Source organism: Pinus tabuliformis, chromosome X, assembly GCF_031772625.1.
Source record: "Pinus tabuliformis cultivar Carrire ecotype Pingquan chromosome X, CPIR1, whole genome shotgun sequence".
NCBI lineage: Eukaryota > Viridiplantae > Streptophyta > Pinopsida > Pinales > Pinaceae > Pinus > Pinus tabuliformis.
Window position 1 is genome coordinate 147,966,875 of NC_142308.1, and position 23,177 is coordinate 147,990,051.

At 41.1% G+C, this 23,177-nt stretch overlaps 1 pseudogene; it reads right to left on the reverse strand.

The window, feature by feature from the left end:
- Positions 1-2,728: 2,728 nt before the first annotated feature.
- LOC149138883 (isoleucine--tRNA ligase, chloroplastic/mitochondrial-like) overlaps positions 2,729-23,177 on the reverse strand; it is a 100,221-nt pseudogene continuing 79,772 nt past the window's right edge.

The following is a 23,177-nucleotide window of genomic DNA, read 5'->3' on the forward strand; positions in this document are numbered from 1 at the left end:
TAGGAAAAATTAATTAAAATAAAAATAAAAACTAAATATGTGCTGCCATCCTGTAACATAAATTAAATTATAACTAAATAATCTAATTAAATCTCATAAAAAAGAAGTGAAATTGGTTTGCTGCCATAAGTCGAATTGCCTGCCAAAGTTTGTTTGGAATCATCGCTGGAAATCTGGAATGTTTTAATAGTTGTTGATTTCAAGCCTACAAACTCTGCCACCTGCCCATTGGAGTATTTGAACGCTACCATCTATCCCCTTCAAAAACTCAGCGCTGCTAATTTCATGGCTGAGACACTTGCCATCTGTAATATGTGTTCATTTGTCAGACTGCATGGATGGGGTGGTTGTAACCATCAATCAAATGGTTGGTGTTTGATGAGCGGTGAGCAATGAGAATTTACAGTGATTTATTTAACACTCTTCCAGATCAAATATTTGGTAGAACCATATTTTTTAGTGTAGGCGATGTATATATACAGGTCCACCCTATGAAACCATTTATTTGCACAAATTTGCTTACAAACAACAAAGTCATCGCTACAAGTACAAAATGACATGTATATAGGGGCAGTAGTTTCAAACTAAAAACTAGATGCTCATTGACTGCACCTTCACTTCAATCATTTGATCATCTTGAATCTTGATCCTAGCTGGGTAGAGTATCCCAAGAAATTTGTCAATGCCCTCTACATGATGTCCTTGAGGAACTGAAGCTAAGTTTTGTCAAGGAACCTTGTCACGATTCAAATTTGCACCTACAACCATGTGTCCTGCACTGTTAGTCTGCATCTCAATCTCACTCTGACCATTCCCATTACAATTGGTTACTCCATTTTGATTTATATCATTAGTGGATTTTCCAGTGTAGCTGCCTTGACAAATGGCCTAATGATTATCTTCACTTGAGCATAAGGTGCTCCAATCACAACTTCTTATAGTTGAGTCATCAGTTACCGCACCAAGCCTTCTTTTCCTCTTCGCTTCTTTCCCCCACCCTTCAATTGTTTTTCTGATTCTGGGTGGTATCAACACTGCCTTGTAATATGTTCCCATCTGAGTGACAAGTGCATAAAGTGGTAAGGTACTATAGCTACAAAGGAACTGTCCAGCGAATGCTAATATCAGATGTATGTAGACATGCAAATGTTGATGGAGAAAATAAGAGTCATAACTAAACTTCCACCAAAACCAAAAGAAAGAAGTCAATTCAAATGCTCTAAAAAAGAATGGAATGTATCAATGATAAAAGTAACTCCGATCTGTTGAACCAAAATAGTTCATCTCGGGGCCTTAGTTTTGGCCCTACAAAACATCCAGACATTCTTGCATTCTCTAAGATGAGTGTTGCAATCACATGCTATAGATTTGCTCTAACAAGAAGTACAAGGATGAAAGGAATAAGGGAAATCTAGAAGTACAAGTTTGATCCATTTATATTCAATAGCATAAATGTGATAACAAAGCCCCACAGTTGTGTGTTGATACTAATGATTTCTTTAAATTCTTCCTCCATAGAACTCATCATATAACTATGGAAATCATATCTTTATTTCAAGTTATGATTTGTTATGAAGCCCATTCTAATAATCTTCCTGTGCCACAGATTCACCAAACTATCGAAAGAAACATGTCACCTAGACCAAGATTTGGTTTCTGCTCAAGAAATTTGACATGCCAACTTGTACTAGTGTTGATAGTTGCCTAATTGTTAATTCCTTCATAATCTATATGATCTCTTGCATTGTAATGGGTTTCATAGGATGTCGATGATGGGCGATGTCTCCCAATGTTGGGTCCTACGCACAACGCCACACTCCAGAAGCACAGTGTAGTGTAAATTTACACTGTGGAAATCCCCAGACGCGCAGTGCCTCTTCTGAACGCACAACTCCATGTCCTTAGATCGGATTGGCTTGATTTTTAACTTGTGTGTGTTGTGGATGCAGGGCGCATGGAATTTGGAGCTGAGCTAGGCCTTCAAAAATACTTCCATGGGACCAATACCCTTATTAGTTTCCATAGTTGCTTCAAAACTAGGCCGCAACTTATCCATTTTGCCTCCTTTTGATTTTTCCCACCCTCAATAACAGTCCATGGATCTATCACATTTCCAAGGGATTTACTCATTTTATGACCCCTCTCATTCAAAACAAATCCATGTGTTAAAAAACTCTTGTATGGTGCCCATCTTGTAGTTGCAATGCTAGTTAACAAGGAGCTCTGAAACCAGCCTATATGCTGATCACTTCCTTCAAGATATAAGTCGAAAGGCCAAAACAGCCCCTCTCTTCGTTTCACAACAATAGCCCATGAAGTCCCAGAATATAACTAAACATCCATTGTGTCAGTGCCTTTTTTATATTTTCCAGCTTCACCACGATATCTTCAGGGAGAAGTTCCTCAGTGTTCATGTACCACCATGCATCAATTCCTTTTTGTGCTTATAGACTTGACATGGGCTATAGTTTCTTCATTCATCAATAGTTCGCCAGAGTCCACATGATAGAAAACTGGAATAGGAACACCCCATGTTCTCTGCCATGAGATACACCAATCAAATCGGCTATCTATCATGGATGTTATTCAGCTCTCGCCCTGAGATGGAATCCATTTTACTTGTTTGATTTCATGCAGAGAAGCTTGCCGAAATGCCTCCACAGAGGCAAACCACTATTCTGTTGCTCTAAATATTTTAGGCTTTTTAGTCCTCCAGTCATAAGGATATTTATGTTCTGTAATACCCAAGAGTCGAACAAAGAAATGTTCCCTTAACTTGAAGATTGACTCTCCACTTAGACTGTAAAGTGGAAATGAGATCTTCTACCACTACAAGAAATTGGTTCCTTTGTCCATTTTTCAGGGCAGAAACAAGATTGCTTTGATCTCTACCAGTGGTAGAAACAATCTCTTCTTCTTCATGTACATATGGATGTACCTCGACCACTGCATAACGAAGTTGTTCATTCAATGCAACAACAAAATTTCCAGGAATTGTCCATGGAGTTGTAGTCCAGATAGCCAAGCCCCCATTTGGAAAAAGATCTTTCAAAACATTAGGGGAAGTCTCAGGCAGATTAACCAACTTGAAAACAACATAGAGACTTTTTGATGTATGTCCCACAGGGTACTCTAATTCAGCTTCAGCAAGTGCGGTCTATGAGGAAGGACTCTAATGAGCTGGTTTCTAACCTCTATATATGTGGCCTAGAAGAAACATTTGGCCAAACACTTCAATCTGTGCAGCTTCATATTCTGGTGTAAGTGTCAAATAAGGATTGTCCCAATCTCCCCAGACACCATATCTCTTAAATGATATCCTCTAAAGATTGACTTTTTTCTTAGAAAATTCAGTAGCTTTCTTTCTTAGTTCCAATGGAGAGAGGTCCTTCCTTGCCTCTAAATCCATAGACTACAAAACTTTCAACTCAATAGGTAGACCATGATAGTCCCAACCAAGCACATAGTTTACCTTGTAATCTTGAAGAAGCTTATATCGGTTGATAAAATACTTTAGTATCTTATTTAAGGCATGGTGAATATGAAATTCCCCATTAGCATTAGGTGTTCCATCATGGAGAGTGAAATATTCCCCATTTTTCCTAATCAAAAGCCTCTTCAACACTTTTTCCTCATCCCATAATTTTTGTATTTCTGGCTCACATACTACAAAATTTGCTCTGAGGCTGAAACTTGTCTGAGGTAGATCCACAGTGTGCTTATACTAACTATCATCTTGAGTGTTACCTTTTGATGTTTTCTTTGATGCAAGAATCAGCCCCTCTACCTTTCATTTTGTAGAACCACCTTGCTAACTTCTAGGTCTATTGATATGATCGTGGGGTTCCCAAAGAGGTGTGATTTAAATACCTTTCCATAGCTTTAGTTCTATTTTTCTTGCAAACCCACTTCCTAGGAACCAGAGTAAGTGGAGGGTTTGTGCTTCAATGGTTTGATGGCCTCGATAGTCTCTTGAAATCCTACTGCAAGAAAGTCTCCAAAACCTCTGCTTTACTCTTTGAACCTATACTCACTGCTTTCATGTCACATTCCATCATGGCACGAAGGTATGGCTTCCAGAGTTCATATCCCATAGCATCATAGTCCATAACAATTGCCTCACCCAAGTTTGTTGGACAAAACTATGTATTTTGCATCTTTGGTAGCATAGTGCCGATCTAATAGCTTTTTGATATGATCATGCATATTTGCATCAGTAATCTTGTTGGAACAAATTGTTGTCGAGTCATAAATGTTGGAATAGTTGAACCTCCCCAAGATTCATACCTATACATCTCCAAGTAATTCTTCTCTAGAACCATGAGACCAGGAACTATATTCCTTTCACCAGCAATATCACTGTCTGCAATGTACAGTGCCCTCTGCACAGATTCATGGATATATCTTTCAATCAAAGCAGAGAAACGAGCTCACCATATGTTGAGATGAGGATTAGCAGCACAGAAATAGACCTCAAATGCTATGTTCTCTCATTCTCTATCACAATCCAGCCACAAAACCAGCCACTGGCATCTCCTAGCTTCCTTTGGATCATTCAATACACAAATTGCCGCACTGGGAGATCTTTGAGTCAATCATTCATTAGGTCATATATTCTGATCGGGGAGCTGATTTTGGGAGTGTGATATACCATTAGAAAGCTTTTTCTGAGTTGTTTCTGATGAACACACTTATGACATGTTTTGCATTGAAGATCAGGTGCAAAACATCTTTGGAAACTAGACATAATAAGAGCCCATTTTGATCCCTAGTAACAGTCTACGAAGACTGAAACGACAAACAATTCTTGGCAGGTTTTCATCGGCAGGTTCACAAACGGTGTGAAAAATCTTGGCATGAATGCCATATTAACTTGCACACATTCAAAGTAAATGACTTAGTACTACTATACGACAGTAAGTTTGAAAAAATTTCTGGCAAATTCAAGATTCATTGGGTAGGGCCATACATGGTTAAGGAAGTCACAGATGGAGGCATGGTCCATCCCGTCAAATTAAATGGAGAACCTTTCCAAGGAAAAGTGAACGGAAGCCGCTTGAAGCCTTACATAGGTGGGCCAGCTATCTGACTAGCTGATAGTAGTACAGTCTTTGCACTTCAGAGAGCTGGACAAGGATGCAGGACTATAAATACGTATCAATATGGTTGTATGGGAAGAGTTCAGTTACAGAGGTCTCAGAAGAGAGAATGCAGCAGGTACAACAAGCAGAAACTCAGTGTGTTGTAGACATCAAGACCATTCGGGACCAGCTAGAGGAACTCGGTGCCAAGATCGTCATGTTGATAGAGTGACTCGAGGGCGATTCACGATGTTTGTGTTGGGGGCTTGCTTGGCATGGAATCCCCCCACAACATGTCTTGGGGCTCAAAGCCCAAGTTTTGAGTAATATTGTTGTAAAAAATCCGTGAATTGCGGGCACGGAGCGCGAATTGTATGTTAGAGTCATAGGGTTGTCCGCCCTAATTTTTGAATGTATGTTGTCCTACCCATGGTCTCCAAACGATGGGATTGTATAAATAGAGTGAGGCTCTAAGTTGTAAAGCAGTTAACCAACAGATGGAGTCTGAAAGATAGCAGAGCATAGAGCAAGAGTCTAAGTGTCTTAGGTCATAGTAGTAGGAAGAGACTCTGCAGCTGAGTGCGCGGACCCTTGTAGCTGAGTGCATAGGGTAGGGTTGAGTCTGTAACAGAAGGAAGAAAATAATAAAGAGAAGCTTTACCTGAATCTTGTGTATCTATTCTGAATTATTACATGTTTGATATTACTTGCAATTATACTTTTTATTTACTGCACACACTTATATGAATTATGAGTAGTGTTGAATATAACTAAAAGTGTATAAATAAGTTCAATTAATCACTTAATATCGGTTGCGATGAAGGACTTGTGTAATAACATTATTTGAGCCCCGAGTAAGGCTGCGCGAAGGCAACATCTCAGGCTGTGAGGTAAGGGTAAGTGCGAATAGCGACGTGCATGCAGGGACGAATTGTGGACCACTGGATACCATCAGACATCTCCAGGGTGCGGAAACCTAGTTCTAGCACCCTCCCATACTACTGCGAGTGAGACCTCAGTCCGCACTCCACTGACTGTTGCCAAAAAGGCTAGTAGTACTGGGATTTTTTTGGCTAAATCATCTCTAAACCTGGGTTAGGCCCCAACAAGCCAATAAAAATACCCCTGGAGCCAATGGAAGTGCTTCAGCCAGAATGGGAGACCTAGCTGAGCTACGCGCTGGAGTGTTAAAATCTAAATATTGAGGAGGAGGATGAGGATCCACGAAAAATTAACATTCCAAAAACTAAAGGCTATTGCGAGTTTCAAGGACCAATGATTGAAGATCCTGACATCATCGCACCGCTAAAAATGAAGCAGGTAAACATTGGGACAGAGGCTGAACCAAAATATGCAATGCTCGATGATCATTGGGATGATGCCATGGTGGATAAAGTCACTGAGTTACTTCGCGAGTAGCAAGACTTATTCTTGACCAAGATTACAGACTTAAAAGGGATCATTGGCGACTTAGGGATGATGAAAATCACTTGAAAACCCGTCGCAAAGCTGGTTAAGTAGAGGCCTTACTGCTTGAATACGAAGTATAAGGAAAGGGTCCACGTAGAACTAGACAAAATGCTCATAGCCATAATTATTGAGCTAGTGGAAGAATCCGACTGGGTGAGCCCTATGGTAGTGTAGGAGAAAAATCAGAAGGGCGAGATAAGAATATGCGTCGACCTCAGGAAGTTGAATGACGCCTTTGTACATGACCCATTCCTGACACCGTTCACAGATGAAGTATTAGAAAATGTTGGCGGGCAAGAAGCATATTCCTTCATGGATGGGTTCTTGGGGTAACACCAGATCAAAATCATGCCAGAAGACAAGAGCAAGACCACCTTCGCCACTAAATGGGGCTGTTTTTAGTACACCATCATGCCATTTGGGTTAAAGAATGCGCCAACCATCCTTTCGCGCATAGTTGTTGCCACCTTCAAAGAATATATTCACAAATTCCTAGAGGTCTATCTAGATGATTGGACTTTCTTTGGATTGGTTAAACACCACTCAGCAAGCTTACGCTTGATGCTGGATACTTGCCATTGACACCAGATTGCGGTGAACCTTAAGAAGTGTACATTCCTCATTCCCTTTGGGAACCTACTGGGACATGTGGTCTACAAACAGGGACTAATGGTAGACCCTATGAAGATTGCAGTAATTCTAAATTTGGAAGCACCGCGAAGTTTTAAACAGTTGCATGCTACCTTGGGACACACAGGGTACTACAAGAATTTCATCAAAAGCTATGCCCAAATCACCACGCCGATGGAGAAACTATTGAAAAATCATGTCACATTTTGCTAGAATGATGATTGCATGAAGAGCCTAGATGTCCTAAAGGGGAAATTAGCTTCCGCTCCAATCCTGGTCTTCCCAAAATGGGATGTGGAGTTTCATGTCCATGTTGATGCGTCATGTATTGCGCTGGGAGTAGTGCTAACACAAGAGGGCGAAGAGGGCTTGGATCACCCTATCATGTTTGCAAGTTGTAGATTGTCCAAATCTGAGAAGAACTATTCCACAACTAAGCGTGAGGGGTTAGTGATGGTGTACACACTCCAAAAATACCAACACTATTTGTTAGGAGGACATTTCAAGATGTATATAGACAATTCTGCGCTAAAGTACTTGGTCAATAAGACTATGTTTGGCAGGTGCAGTAGGTGGCTCTTATTGTTCCAAGAATATGACTTTGAGGTCATGGTAAAACCTAGATGCCTGAAAGCAAGACCGGATCATTTGTCGCGTATTGAGACAGAGGAGGAACCTACTAGTTTGGAGGAAGGATTACTTGACGCACAAATCTTTGTTGTGTGCATCATGGATGGACGCATCTACTCTCTAACAATAGGGACCACACTGAAGGAATACTCTATCCAACAAAAGAAGGAATTGGTGGTGTGCACAACGAATTTTTCTGTCATCGCGGGGCACCTATATAAAATGTGAAATGATGAGATATTGTGAAGGTACATACCTGAATTTGAACGAAGTTAGATCCTCGCAGAAGCACATGGGGGCATTGTAGGAGGACACTATGCAGGACGAGCAACCGCACAAAAGATTCTTCATGCAGGGCTGTGGTGGCCAACCCTTCACCAAGATTCAAAATCACACTATAAGGCCTGCAATATATGTCAAAGGACCGGAAAACCATCACGGAGGGACGAGATGTTGATAAATCCAAAAATGATGTTACAACTGTTCGAGGAATGGGTAATTGACTTTGTGGGAGCTTTCAAACCTCAGGGAAAAATGGGTGCATGCAGCATCATCACCACGATGGAGTACTTGATGCGCTGGGCAGAAGCGCAACTAGTTAAAGACTGCATGGCTGCTATGGCTGCAAAGTTTTTGTTTGAACACGTGTTGACCCGATTTGGATGTCCAAAGATCTTAATGAGTGATCGCGGTACACATTTCCTGAATGAAACCATCAGCGTGCTCACAGAAGAGTTCCAAGTGTATCATCAGAAAAGCACATTGTATCACCCACAAGCCAATGGGATAGTAGAAGTGTTCAACAAAATACTAGAGACTGTGCTAACCAAAGTGTGAAAAAAAATTGGGACCTGCGCGTACCTGTATTACTATGGGATTATAGGACAACGAGCAGGAAACTGATGGGACAAACACCTTTTCGGTTAGTTTACGATGTGGAAGTTGTCATGCCAATGGAGTATATTGTACCTAGTCTACGAATAGCCGCGCTCACAGGTATGACAGATCGCGAAGCTCTAGAAGAAAGGCCCGTACAATTGGAAGAACTTGAGGAGGAATAGTTCCTGGTTGGTTTTCATCAGCAGGTACAAAAGCAGTGTGAAAAGGCCTAGCACAATCGCCATATTAAGTTGCACACCTTTAAGGTAAATGATTTAGTGTTGTTGTATGATAGTAAGTTTGAAAAATTCCTGGGAAAGTTCAGAATGCATTGGCTAGGAACATACGTGGTTAAGGAGGTCACAGACAGAGGTGCAGTCTAGCTAATCAAACTAAATGGAGAACCCTTCCCAGGCAAAGTGAATGGTATCTATTTGAAGCCCTACACAGGTGGGTCGACTATCTAACTAGCTAGCCGAAGCATAGTCTTCATGCTCCAAGGAACTAGACAAAGGCATGGGACTATAAACATATGCAACAGATACCAGTACAGATGTATGGAAATAGTTCAGACACAAAGGAACAGCAAGAAGCTAAGTGCACTATTGACCTCAACACAGTTCGAGAACAGTTGGAGGGACTCCATGCAAAGATCAACGCAGTGACAGAGTGACTCGAGGGTGAGTCACGATGTTTGTGTTGAGGGTCTGTTGGGCATGGAATCCCCAAAAGGCATGTTTTGGGGCTCAAAGCCTAATTTTTGACCCAATATTGTTGTAAAGACTCCGCGAAGTGTGGGTGCGGAGTGCGAAATGTATGATAGAGTTAGAGGGTTGTCCGCCCTAGTTTTGTAATGTAATGTCAGCCTACCCATGGTTTGCGGACCATGGGATTGTATAAATAAAGCAAGGCTCTAAGTGTAAGAGATAGCGAAGTAGTAAAAGAAAAGAGCAAGAGTCTAAGTGACTAGGTGAAGTGTGTCTTTGGGTTGTAGAGTAAGAGAAGGCTCTGCAGCTGAGTGCGCAGAGGCCTAGTAGTCTGCATCTGAGTGTGCGGACCCCTACAACTGAGTGCGTAGGGTGGCGTCAAGTCTACAACAAAATAAGGTATTAATAAAGAGAAGTTTGATATCAATTTGTGTATTTGTTCTTGGATTAATGCATATTTGATATAAATTGCAAATATACTGTTTATTTACTATGCGCACCTGTATGAATGATTTATGTTGTTAAGTATAACTTAAAGCACACAAGTACACTAAAATAATAAACTAACATTGGAATTCTAGTAAGGACTGGGGTAATAACAGTGTTTGGCCCCCGAGTAGGGCTACGCGAACGCAGCATCTCAGGCTGTGAGGTACGGGAAAGTGCGCATAGCGACGTGCGCGTCAGGTCGAACCATAGATCACTTGAACTCATAAGACATCTCCAGGGTGCATAAACCTGGTTCTAGCACCCTCCCATACTACTTCAGGTGAGACCTCAGTCCGCGCTCCATGGATTGTTGCTAAAAGGGCCAGTAGTATCGAGATTTGTTTGCCTAAATCAACTCTGAACCTAGGTCGGGCCCCAATAAGCCAACAAAAGGGATCATGTATGCAAGTGTCATTAAACTTCCTGAGATCTACGTATATCCTTATTTCATGCTTCTATTTCTTATCATGAACTACTATTGGGCTTACCCAATCAGACCCTTCTACTGGTTCAATGATGCCCGCTGCAAGCTTTTTATCCAACTCTAAGCAGACCCTTTCTTTATACTTCGGATTGAGGTGATAAGGCCTCTGCTTGATTGGCTTCGTGTCCAGTTTCAGTGTAATTTTCATGACTCCCAGGTCCTCTATTATCCCTTTCAAATCTGAAAAAATTGTAAGGAAAAAGTCCTAATATTCGTAGAGCAATTTAGCGACCTTATCTACTGTTGCATCATCCCAGTAGTCCCCATTTTTTTCAAATTTCAACTTTTCTTCTATCTTAATGTTCACTTGTTTTTTCTTAGTGGCATGGTGATATATGGATTCTCAATTTTTGGTCCTTCAACTTCGCAGTGACCTTCAGTCTCTGGGATGTTAATGTTCCTCGGGTCCTTGTCCTCTTCTTCGACAGTCACATTGTAGCACTCCAATGTGTGGCTCATCTAGGTGGTCCAATCTGGTTGAATTAAGTCCAAGGGATCCTGCGGTACTCTAGATATTGTTGCCTTAACTTCCTGTAGCACCTCGCTAATACTTTCAAACCCATCCTCAAAGCTAAATGTCATCAAGAATCTTTGTCGCAAAACATCCCATTCTTCAGTGCGATGGCAGAGCTCTTTCTCCAAGCACTACTTCATTGGTATTATGTCCAAAGTATGAAAAAACAGATGTGCCCATTTAGCCTAAGGCTCCACTCCATAAACCTTAGTTCATTTGGCCAGGTGATCACGAAGGTCATTCCTTCCATCATATTTCTCTATTAGTCACTCTTGTGGGTGAACAAACTGCAATCTCATCATCTTTCTGTACACGCGCCAACCATGAAAATTGTCTTTGTGCATACCCCACCATATCGCAAGCGTAGCGCCCAATCTAAGGCCTGGAAGTGACGCTTTTCTAGCACTTCCCTTTTGAATTCATCCAAAAATTTATCGACATCAATTAAGACATCATAGTAAGGCAAATTTCTTACCTCTGATGATGACTTGGTCATCATATTACAGTGCAACGTAGATACTTCATGCAGTCAATTCTACTAGTGCTCCAACTCCTCATTTGAATTTGAAGTGCAAGAGCTTTCTCGGTCCCATGCAATATGTCCATTCACTGTCGGATTCCCCCAATCCTGATCTCACACCATTATCTTATAAATTTGGTCCAAATCATCATCGCTTTCATAATCGCAGACTTGTTCGGTATAGCATGATCCTTATGTAGGGTTTAGGGGCACTACTACGTGGAGTGATTTATTCTCAAATATCATCTTCCACTTCTTCAAATTGATTACCCCATTCATGTTAATGGCCCAATAAATCCCAAGGAGCACAGGGTAGTGATTGCTGTCATCCACAATCTCTATCACTTCAAAGTCAGCCAATGCACTCGTGCCCTCAATGTCCATTATTACTCCCTGCAATATTCCCATGGGGATAATTTTCTGTTGATTTTCCATCCTTAATTGAATCAGAGACCACTGCAGCATAGGTCTCCCCATCCTTTCCCATGTATGTTTAGGTAGAACATTCACATCCGACCCCAGATCTAGAATTACTTGATCCATCTCATATTTCCCTATCTGTGTAGTGAGTCTCATCTCACGCCCCATTCTTGCCTTATGCTTACCAATCTTCCTGACTTCGTGTGGCCCATCATGAGCATTTTCTTTCCCAGCACACTTATTTATCAGTTCCTCTAGTCCTTTCACAGCCTTGCTATCATGGCGAAACTTCATGCAAGTCTCCAAGAAAATAGTAAGCATGGAAGGGTCCATCTCTTTAGCTGGCTTATCCTGAATTCCTAAGGTAGAGGCTTCAACAAAGCTTTTCTTTGCTTCCATAAGTGTTTCCCATGCACGCTTAAGATCAAACTTGACCTCCTTTTCTGGAGCTTTGCGGACCCACTCACTTTCTTTAGGATGCTTCCACTTATCTTCGCCATTCGTCATCCCACTCTGCAGTACAATATTTACCTCGAGATCCTCTTCATGAGGCTCAACCCTCATCATCTACAGGTTCTGAGTCGGCTGCAAAGGCTGTGCCCCCTTTTCATGTATCTTAGCTATCAATATCAGGCAATCTTCAGTTGCATGGTCAAACTGAGTACAATATCGGCATGAAAAACATGTCGGATTCGGGGAGTCTCGCATTGAGTGTCACGGTCCTCGACAGTTGTAACAAATGACCTATCCCCAACCTCTATTAGGTCCTCCTCCACCTAGGCCTCATCTATGCCCCTGATATTCGCCTCATGCTCCCCCAATGCCTTGGTCTGGAGGCCAGGTTTCTGCCTACACCCTATATGTGGGTGTTCTATCCATCATTAACTTGTAACTACGAAATTGCGCTCATCATGACCCACCGATTGACAGAAGTTGTATAAGAGTTGTTGCGGTGTCTGTATAAATTTTTGTAGCAAATGACAATTGTCTGTCACATGTTTTCCAGCTACCTGCCAGATAGCACACCATAGCATGGGCCCAATACTTGGTCGTGTTGGAGCTTCTGGCCTTAGAGGTATTGGTCCTCCTGCTGCAACATAATTCAGAAAGATTGGGCAGGGATCTTTGTCATGGCCATGGATTTTGCATTTCAGGCACCAAACTTCTTCGTGCACCTCTGGTTGAACTGTTATATCATTCTTCAGACTCTGCATTTCTAGGCAAAGGTTCTGCAACTGTGCATGAATCTATTGAACCCCCAAATTAGCATCTTGCATCAGTGTCTCATGCAATCTCATCACAATTTCCAGAGCTTCCGCCTGGGTCCCAATCTTTTGCTATGATAGCACAACCCTTAGATGAGGCAAGAGTGAAGATACAAACCATTCACGATGCTACCCATTTGTCAGATTCATGTTAGCTTCGCAGATTGTACACTTCAATCTCTAATCCAGATCCCAGGGTGTCTCACCAGGCTTCATCATGATCTCTTTGAATCCCACAATTGATTACACTTCACACTTAGGTCTACTAAATTCCTTATTCAGCACAGTTTGAATATTTGCCAATGAAGACGTCAGGTTATCAATGCAGTACTTAATGTACCACATTAGCGCACATTCCTGCAAAGCACTAACCAATGTTTCTTTCTTCATTTGATCAGCTGTGATACCCTAAGCTTCCCATACAACCTTCATGACAAAGAAAAACTGGTTCAGATCCTCATTTCCCAAGCCTGTGAACACAGGTAGCTTTACTAAGTTCACCATACTGAATAGTGGCAGAGGTGGCGATGGTGTAGGTGAAGGTGTATGTGGTGGATGTGAAGATGGAGGTGATGAGGGTGGATGGGGTATTCATAGGAACCCTTGCTTTATCAACTAAACAACGATCTGAGGAGAAGCCTGTGTTGCTTCCTCGTCGTCACTCAGAGGAGGTTCTATCAAAGGGATATATTCAGGGCCTATTTTTCCTCTATTCTTAAAAGTCTTTCCACTTCGCATAGCCTCGAACATCAAGGTAGCTGCATAACCCACTTTTCGCACAAGAGCATCTTAATCCAGGTATTTAAATACCTTATATACTTACCTCATAGCCCCTTGAAGAAGCGGTGCTCTGCTTCACTGTAACTAACCGAGGTATCGACCGTGAACTCTGTCACGAACCCTCCTATGATACGATCAAGCCAATGATCGACAGCATGTGCGATATTATCTTTAGAGGCTTCTAATCTCTGCACTAACTCTAGGGTCCAGACTATTGGACCGTCAAGCCTCTGCCTTCCTTTGATGTTTGCCAATTTCATGACCCACTCGTACAATTCGATTGGGAAGGAGAAAAATAAGATCTTGTGTATCTTTGTGTACATATATTTTTCCAACCACTGTTCTTTCGTCAATCATAGATTCTTGTTATCTTGTGCAGCGAATTCGTGGATCTTTCAATCCAACCAGTCTTCGATATCCTTTTTAGTTGGATTCTAGTGATACGACATCACACATCTCTTTATGAAAATCCCGATCTTGGTAATGGAACCATTTTTTGGCTTGATGGGCCCTGACCCAAGTTCAACATTAATTTTCCACACAAATCACTACACTACTGGCCCTTTCGGCATCAATCCATGAAGTGTGGAATGAAGTCTCACCTAAAGCAGTATGGGGGGATGCAGGAACCAAGTTTCCACAACCTAAGATGACAGTGATGTCGCTTTATACCCTAACCCTTCCTTCACACAGATCAATAATCCTTTTAAGGCTTATCAATATACTTCCCTTAGTTGTCTTCTAGACCTCCGTGAAGGTTTACCACTATCTTTCACATACCCTAAATAGGCGATTCAGACACTTATGTTCCTCTGTAATTACACTTACTGTTGTGTTTACCCACATTATCTTAAGTAGTGGATAAGTTCGACATGCATTATGATTATCTTCGCGTAAAAAGATATTCTTACTTGTGTTCATATAACAAAGTAAAACACATAGATTCGTGCATCAATACAGTATTAAATCATACACCAAGTATTCAACATAACACAACCGCATGCATTCATAGTAGAAGTAAAATAACTCATACGTAGGTAATTCCATAACAATTCTCTTTATTGATGTTTAGATCTCCTGTACAGACTCTAACTACCCTGGTCACACAACTACAAGGGCCCGCGCACTTTGCTGTGGACTTCTACCCTAGGCCTCTGTGCACATAGCTACAGAGCCTCTTTCCTATGCTAAGACTCTTTTCTCTTAGCTCTCACACACCCATTAAATCAATGACTCTTCAAAACATATTTTAACTGAACTAAAAACTGCCTTAGACTCTTCTAATACTTCCCTTTTTATACAATCCCATGGTCCAGAGAGCAAGGGTGGATCTCATAAATCCGACATAAGTTACATAAACTAAGGGAAAAACCCCTTTGATGAATCTTTACATATTCGCGCTTTGTGACCATAAAATGTGGAGACTTTACATTCTTTATACAAAACTTGGGCCTTTAACCCCAAAACTTGGTCTTTTAACCCAAACATTGACCCTTGGGGACCTGTTCCCAACACATGAGCACAACGCTAGGGAAAAAATCTCTAGAAGCACCCTTGCACTTGTTGTGGGAGCTTCTAGAGCCTCCCAGACGCACCCTTGTCCATATCAAGGGAGCGTCCATGGGTTTGGTGAACTAAAACTTCAGTAGGTCTCAAGGGATGGTTACCTGAGTGGTTAGACTGGCTCCTGGGAATTCTATTTCTGATGTGGAAGGTTTGTGTCATGTGTTCCAATGGTTTCACTTCCTTACTTGACACATGAGTATTCGAATCATATCATAATAACTTCTCATCACATGTGTACCCCAGTTGGTCGGTTACTTGGGTAGATGTGGGAGGCAGGTGTTACAACCTAGTTTTATAAATTATGCTTACCTCAACCCAACACTTTGTCTCAATCATTCCAAAACACATCATTAACCATTAGTAATAAATTCCTCTACTTTCTCCCCGCATAATGGTGCATATCCATATTACATTTTGTGTCTTCTATCAAACCTCAGGTGCATTACAATTAATCAACACTTCCTCTACTCTCTTCCTACATAGTAGTGCATATCAGTACCACATTTTGTATATTTCATCATACCATTTGGTGTGCTACCATTTTGGAACCACCCCATACCAAATAAGTTACTTCTAACACATTAGTGTGGCCAAATTATACAATTCTTCACAAATTTCACTTTTTAATCACATTAACAAGTATTCATGGGTCAACAACACAACTCAATCTTGTAAAAAATAACATCATAAACATAAAGAACATGAGAAACATATAGAAAATACACCAATATTATTTTTATTAAAAGCCTAAACTTGATTAGATCATGGCCCCACAAGCTACCACTTGTAGGTTTTGTTGTTCTCCTCTTTAACATGATTACATCTTAATCAAATGGTCCTAGATTTATCTCTATGCAAGAAAAGAACAAACACACCTAGGTTGGAAAAAGGAAACGAAAAGATAGGTTCTAGTTGCACACTAAACACACTTAGGAAAAGGAAAGATTAAACACTTTTATTTTCGTGGACAAAAGATCAAAGAGTTGGAGGTTAATGGAAAGTGGGGCCCTTTGCTTAAACTCTAAGTAGGTTTCAGGTGGATCATCATTCATTGAGATCCGTCCAGCCTTTGGAAGAATTACGGGGGGGAAATGACTGACTCTTATGTCAGTGCCACCCCCCAGAGGAGAAAATTCAATAAAGAAGATCTGGCAGATCAACAACCCAGATAAACACTGAGAGGTCTCATCTCGATCCTGACTCCTACTTGTCCACCTGCCGGATAAAGGTAGGGACCATTCCCACCACACCATACATCGAGGTGCCATCAACATCAACAAGCAAGTGTTATGGTAAAAGGTAAAGGTATTGCTCTTTTGATATTCATCCAGTCATCCCCCTAATCGCTTACCGCCACTTGTCACATTCTCATGAGCTCACCTGTCGTCACGTGACCATTTTCCCCCACCTATAAAAATTTGACCTGTTAGCCATTTATATTTAAAATATTATTTCCTGAAGTCAGTTCCTCTTGGTGCTACAGTGGTCTACGATGTTGTTTGCTTATCAGAAAATCTGCAAGCCTTTTATTTATAGTTTTTATCCTTATGCTCAAAATGAAGAAGCCTATGCCTACAACCCCTAATCCACGAGAGGTGAAATCCTATTCGAACATTAAGCCTCTCATGGACACAAAATCTCAAATCTATGAATTGCCATGTTGCTACCACCTGCCAAACCTCCATTTTGACATGTATGATTGTCATTTCAAGGGAGATGACCCCTTTAGGGTAGTGGAGTCATGGTTGTATTACCAAATTGCACCATCTTCCTATCATTTTCCAAAGTTTATTCATGGCTTTTTGCATCTTATGTTGAAAGAAAAAATTTATTTGTATCATCTACTGGAGTGAAGATCCTGGAGATAAATCCAAGACTAATAAAAAATCTCTAATGTATCAAGTTTCTCCTAACTCTGAAAAGTTTACTAAAACTACCTTGTTCTAAAGCTATTACACTCTTCTAGCTGGGGTACAATAAGCTTTCTTGCAGATGATTTTGGCTCCTAGCCACCAATCCTTTCCAATTGCTGGCTTTTTTCCTATACCTATGTTTACAGAAGCAGTACAACCCATCCTTAGGGTGATTACCCAACATTTTGGGGAAGACGATACTACTAATGTTACCAAAAATACCATAGGGTTTAGGAGAGTGATGATGTAGCCAAGACATGCACAAAAAAATTTAGGGGCAAATAGTAGCCCAAGGGTGAAATTTAATGGGTTTTATATTTTGGAGGGGAAATTTTATTATATTACACCCATTTTCTATAGTTAGCCCAAATTTTATTTAAAAAATAAATATTTATTACATTTTAGCCTTAAAAAAATAAGGCAGATAAACAGTTCAAACCCTGATTCACCTGGTTTAGAGGTTTTATTTGCTTGCAATCACTCAATTTCCTAGGTTGGAGGTTGGATTTAGTTACAATCATCCTGATTTCCTGGTTTGCAAATCAAAGGTAGGGTTGAATTTAGGGGATTTTCCTATATAAATTATATAGTCTCCATTCGTGAGTTTTACATGGGTCATGAATTGTTTTCAAGAAAGAGACTTTGGCTTATAGAAAATATATTAGAGTGGAGCAGTTCCAAGGATACCATTTTGATTTTTCACTCAGAGCATAGCAACACCAAGGAGACAATTGGGATTTTTCACTAGTGAGTATTTATCTTTTTTAGCTCAATTCAAGTGGTGGAAGAGCATAGGTCAGACTGTATAAAACCATAGGTAATTTTCAAAGCAAGATAAGGATGAATGTGCTATTGTTTGAGGCAAGTTGGTTACTACTATTGGCAATGTATTTCAAAGCCCTTGTACTGGGTTAATTTTCCATGGAAAAGCTTCGTTTTGTTAAGCCTATAGTATCAGGTGGGGGTCTGTTGGTAGCAGAGAACAAAAAGGGGTTCATTGTTGTATGTAATTTATTCACCAAAACCCATAGTATTTTTCATTTTGTTCTGCCTCACCCATGGTCCTAACTTTGATGTCTATGTCAGAACTTGGCATTTGGTTGAGTTTACCATTCCCCCTGTGGTTTTCGTGCATATATTGGAGCATGAGGGGTCCTTGATTCTTGTTGGGGGTATCGAGGAGCTTGGAGTTTTGAAGCTTGGAAAGAACCAGGACAATTAGGCTCTTGAAGACATCAATTTAGGAACTAGGGCGGGCATCAATCAATCTAGTTTCTCTTGTCACTTTCTTTGCCAAGATAGAATGGTTCGTTCGGTGGATCACTTTCTTTGGCCAAGCGAGAAGCGTAATTCTAACCCAAGAAAACCCTCCCTTTCCATGGGGGATCACTTTCTTTGGAATATTAGTATATGGGAGCTCGATGAGTCTATCAAGCAATGGAAGAAAGTGTGTAGTATGCCTGATCATCTCTTTAGTAAATTCAGTCATGGTAATCTTAATCACTTTTTCACTATTGGTCTTTGGGGAAAGATTTTCTTTTATAGAAACTACTCTCTAGTCATTTTCATGTATGATCTTTTGGAGAATAGATGGTGTGGATTTCCACATTTTCCTCTTTACAGTCGCTTGTGTAAGCCAAGCTGGTTTTTCCTTGCATTGGAGCCCCACCTTGACACAATGGTATAATGCAGGTATCTTAGTTAACCTATTCCCGATAATGCAATCTCGTAAATTGCATTCAAAATGTGGGATTTATTACCTTCATTTGTGTCTCTCTATAATTATGTGACAAAGATAGGGAATGCTGCTCATTTAGATGGCTTTTTGTTGACTGGCCCATGTAGAAGGACATTTCTCCATGGATAGGCTTGACTTTATATTTGAGTTTTCCCTATCAACCCTTTTATATCTACAAAAATAGTCAAAGAGGCAAACTCAAATAGTCTTGCTGACAAGAATCACAAAATTTTATTGATAAGCATTGCAGGTGGGATGGGGAAGCCATCAACCCTTATGTTGGCTTGATGGGGCCTGATCCATGTTCAACGTTATCTGCGCCAACCAAGAAAACCCTAACTATTGGCCCTTTCAACAACAACCTGCGTAGCGCAGGCTGCATTTTCACCTGAAGCAATATTGGGGGATGACAGAACTAGGTTTCTACATCCATGGGCCTATGTGATAGATTCCTGCAGTCCTTGTGGCTTAGATCTACCTCCGTGCACCTTTAACCCTTCCAAATAGACAATTACTGTAAATGCACTTAAACAACTTCTAGATTTTTGCAAAGGTTTATATTCATTCTTAACATGCATAAACATTATAGATCTACTATTTTCATGCATCAAACAAGCATTAATTCATGTAAATTATAGCTCAAAGCGAAGCTCATAAACTTGTAGAAGTAGTAAATAAGATTCAGATGCATCACTATTGACTCAAAATTGTCTTTATTAAGTATAATTGTTCAATTACAGACTTATTTTCCCTGCACACTCAGTTACCGGGGCCCGCGCACTTAGCCTATGGACTTGCCAAGGTCTCCATGCACTTAGCTATAGGAGCCTTCCCCTTTCGCCTAAGTATAGGAAACAAACCTTTCTTGCCTTAGATTCATTCCCTTACAAGAGTTCTTATAAAAACATTACTTCTTTATACTCACTATGACTCACCTATATATAGCATTATACTTACAATACCATGGTCCACGGACCATGGGAGGGTCTCAAAACTCTCTATCACTTACCCACCTAAGGGACTAAAGCCACTTTGACTCATACTATCTTTGCGCTTCGCTTCCATATTTCACAGAGACTTTACATGCTTACAAAAGAAGATTACAAATTTTAACCAAAATTTGACTCAAACTTGCCCCAAGGACCCTATCCAATAGGCCCCCAACACAAATTGGGTGACCCACCCTCAAGTCACTTGACTAATGCAACAATCTTCTCTTGGAGTTCACAGAACTCCATCTTCAGCACCTGCAAATTAGCAGTACCCTACACCGTGGCCTATTGTACTTCTTCGACCAGCTTCTCTGCAATAGGGCCTTCAACTACGAGGCCCATCATCCTTTGCATCTACTGGATGGTTTTCAACTTTTCTTGAACTGACAAAGTAAGTCGGCAGGCTTCCTTTATCCATGGTTGTGTCCTGGCCCTCAAGATGGCCTCTTTACATTTCAGTTCTTCAATCACTCTTTGTAACTATTTTCCTTCTTGTAGCTGAGTGAAGTGCTGAGCTGGCGCCAAAGTGTGTGCAGTCGACCTGATTTCGTTAAACTACTACTACTTCTCCCCTACATCTATACCAATTTTCTATAGAGTGGGATCCTCTTACAGAGATGTCCAAAGTTCTGTGGCCTTCTCAAAGAGATCTGTGCAGTCCTTGACTGTTGTGTCCAAAGTGGTCATTCCCTCTTTAATCACTGCTCTCATACTTCTAGTAGAGTGGTCAGCTGCAACTTCAACTGAAACTCTAAGATTTGCATCTAAAGTTCAAATCTGACTCAACCGATTTCCTCCTTTGATTCCATGACCGCTGCAACAAACTTCCGAATTTTTTATGCTAACTCAACGTCTTTAGGAATGTTGAGTTCTGGCACTGTATTAGATGCTTGTGTAATGGTTGTCCCCAAATTTTGGTTGTACATGGCCATTTCTTCCCTCCACTTTAGCGCCTGTGCCTTTTATGCGAATATCTTCTCATTGTTGGTCTTCACTTCGGCGATTAATAGCAGCGCACGCTGCTCCCTATCCCTTAATGCATTAGATATTCATTGATGTAATTCATGGAGGGTCTGAATAGGAAGTGCCATGAGATTGACACCCAAGTCCTTGAGCTATGACAACTAAGTGTTTCCTTCCTTTGCCTACACATGCAGGGACCCCTCTAGCAGTGGAATGATTCTAAGATCTAGAGTCCAATCGGTATCCAACATAGTTGCGCTCGCTTGCTGTAGGCTCACTTGAATTCCACTCACCTAACCAACTCTCGCTTGCAGTCGTACTGTCTAAATCTACAGGCCATGTAGATCCTTCTGCACATCCCCCAACACCCAGTAGTATTGTTGTTTGAACTACGTCTACAGTTCCATCGTGGTGTCGTGAACCTTATCTCCAATTTCATCCAAGTGCCCCTCAGTGAGGACCATTGGATCAACGTGTGTGTGCTTGTTGGATTTCTACATTTTTCTAGGTCTAGAAGTTGTCTTCTTGGTTGGCTTCTGTAGTTTAAAGGGAGTGCTCTGCTCCTCACCCCTGCCTCCTTTGACGTTAGATTCCCCTTTGTCCTTAGCATGCTAAGAAGCATACTCCTCAACATCGATAGTGGTCTCCTTAGCAACGCACTTTTTTGCCACATCTGCCTTATCTTTAGCCACCTTAGCAACAACTTCCTTCTTTTGTTGTGAAGCTTTCTCTTGAGCTATAGCCGCCTTGGCAGCAGCTTCTTTCCTCTGTTGTGAATATTTCTCTTGAGTTGCAGCCCACTCAACCTCTTTTTGCTTTTGCGCTATTTTGGTCTGTGCAGAGTAAATCTCCCCAACCTTGTCTATACTCACACCGAGATCTGATGGGTGCAACCACTCTCCTGGGCATTTCCCCACAATCTCCTATACGTCAGCGTCACCCACCAGGTATGAAAACTTGTACCATGTCTTCTTCTGATCCTTTCTCTTGCGGATAGACACATTGTGAAAATCCACCTTAAACTCTGCATAAGCCTCCAAATTTTCATATAGCGTTGGTGATAGCCTTGGCCTCTAGTTGATCACCATGTAGAGCCCCATCTAGACCAGTACCCAAAATATCTTAGTTTCCATGACCTGCGCAAGGTCCTTTTTCACCCATAGCAAAGCGAACTTCATGGATTCTAGTAAAGTAGGTTCCTATGGAGGGAATTGACTGTATTCTAGAAACCTCCACGCAACAAGGAAAATAAAAAATAATAGCTAGGAATCATGGAATGCCTTGCCTTCATCCTGTGCTTCACGATAGTTTGCCAGAAATTCATTATAGAGGTACTACCCCTAATTGTACTATACACCCTTAGTGCATTGCGTAGCTAATGAAATTACTGGTGCCAGAACCTCGTCCGTATAATAGTTCCTAATGATCTTGAAGGCCAGGATCTGCGCAGAAAACTGGACTGCCTTGTCTGTAATAGAGCAAATGGAATATCTACACAACTCCTTTACTCAGCAAAACTTGCCCTTCATTTGGTCTGTTAGTTGCTTTTCTTTGGCTTTACCTCCAAATGCCTTGACTAGATCCACACCTTGGTAGGGCAACATCGTAATGCGGTGGATCAGCATGTCCATAATGGGGATGGGTTCTCCCAACTAGAGACACACATCATGTACTAGGGTAAGCAATTGTCACACATAGACCATGTTGATGATTTTTTTGTTGAAATGTGGCACGCACAACATGTTCAACAATCTTGCCTTCTCAACCCCCGTGACCCATTTCATTGGCTCCAGTCGCGTTATGTCGATATCTTCATAATATATCCATGCCAAATACTTATTCGGCCCAAGCTGGGGGAATTTCTCATGATTTGTCAGATCCAAATCTTCCATCTTATTTGATGGAAAGAGCCTTAATAGCACGCCTTCAAATACCACTTTCTCCAGCAGTAGTGGTGTAGAAACCATGAACTTTGTAGTATCTAGGTCCTTTGGTACTTCTCTTTTCCCTTTTGTGGTGGGATATACTTCAGGAGACGAGTTATAGGCTCACCCTCTTTGGCATCCAACTCCTCAAGGCCTCCACGAAGCTCCTGTTCACCAAGATCCAGGGGTTCATGTAGCTATTTTGACTTGT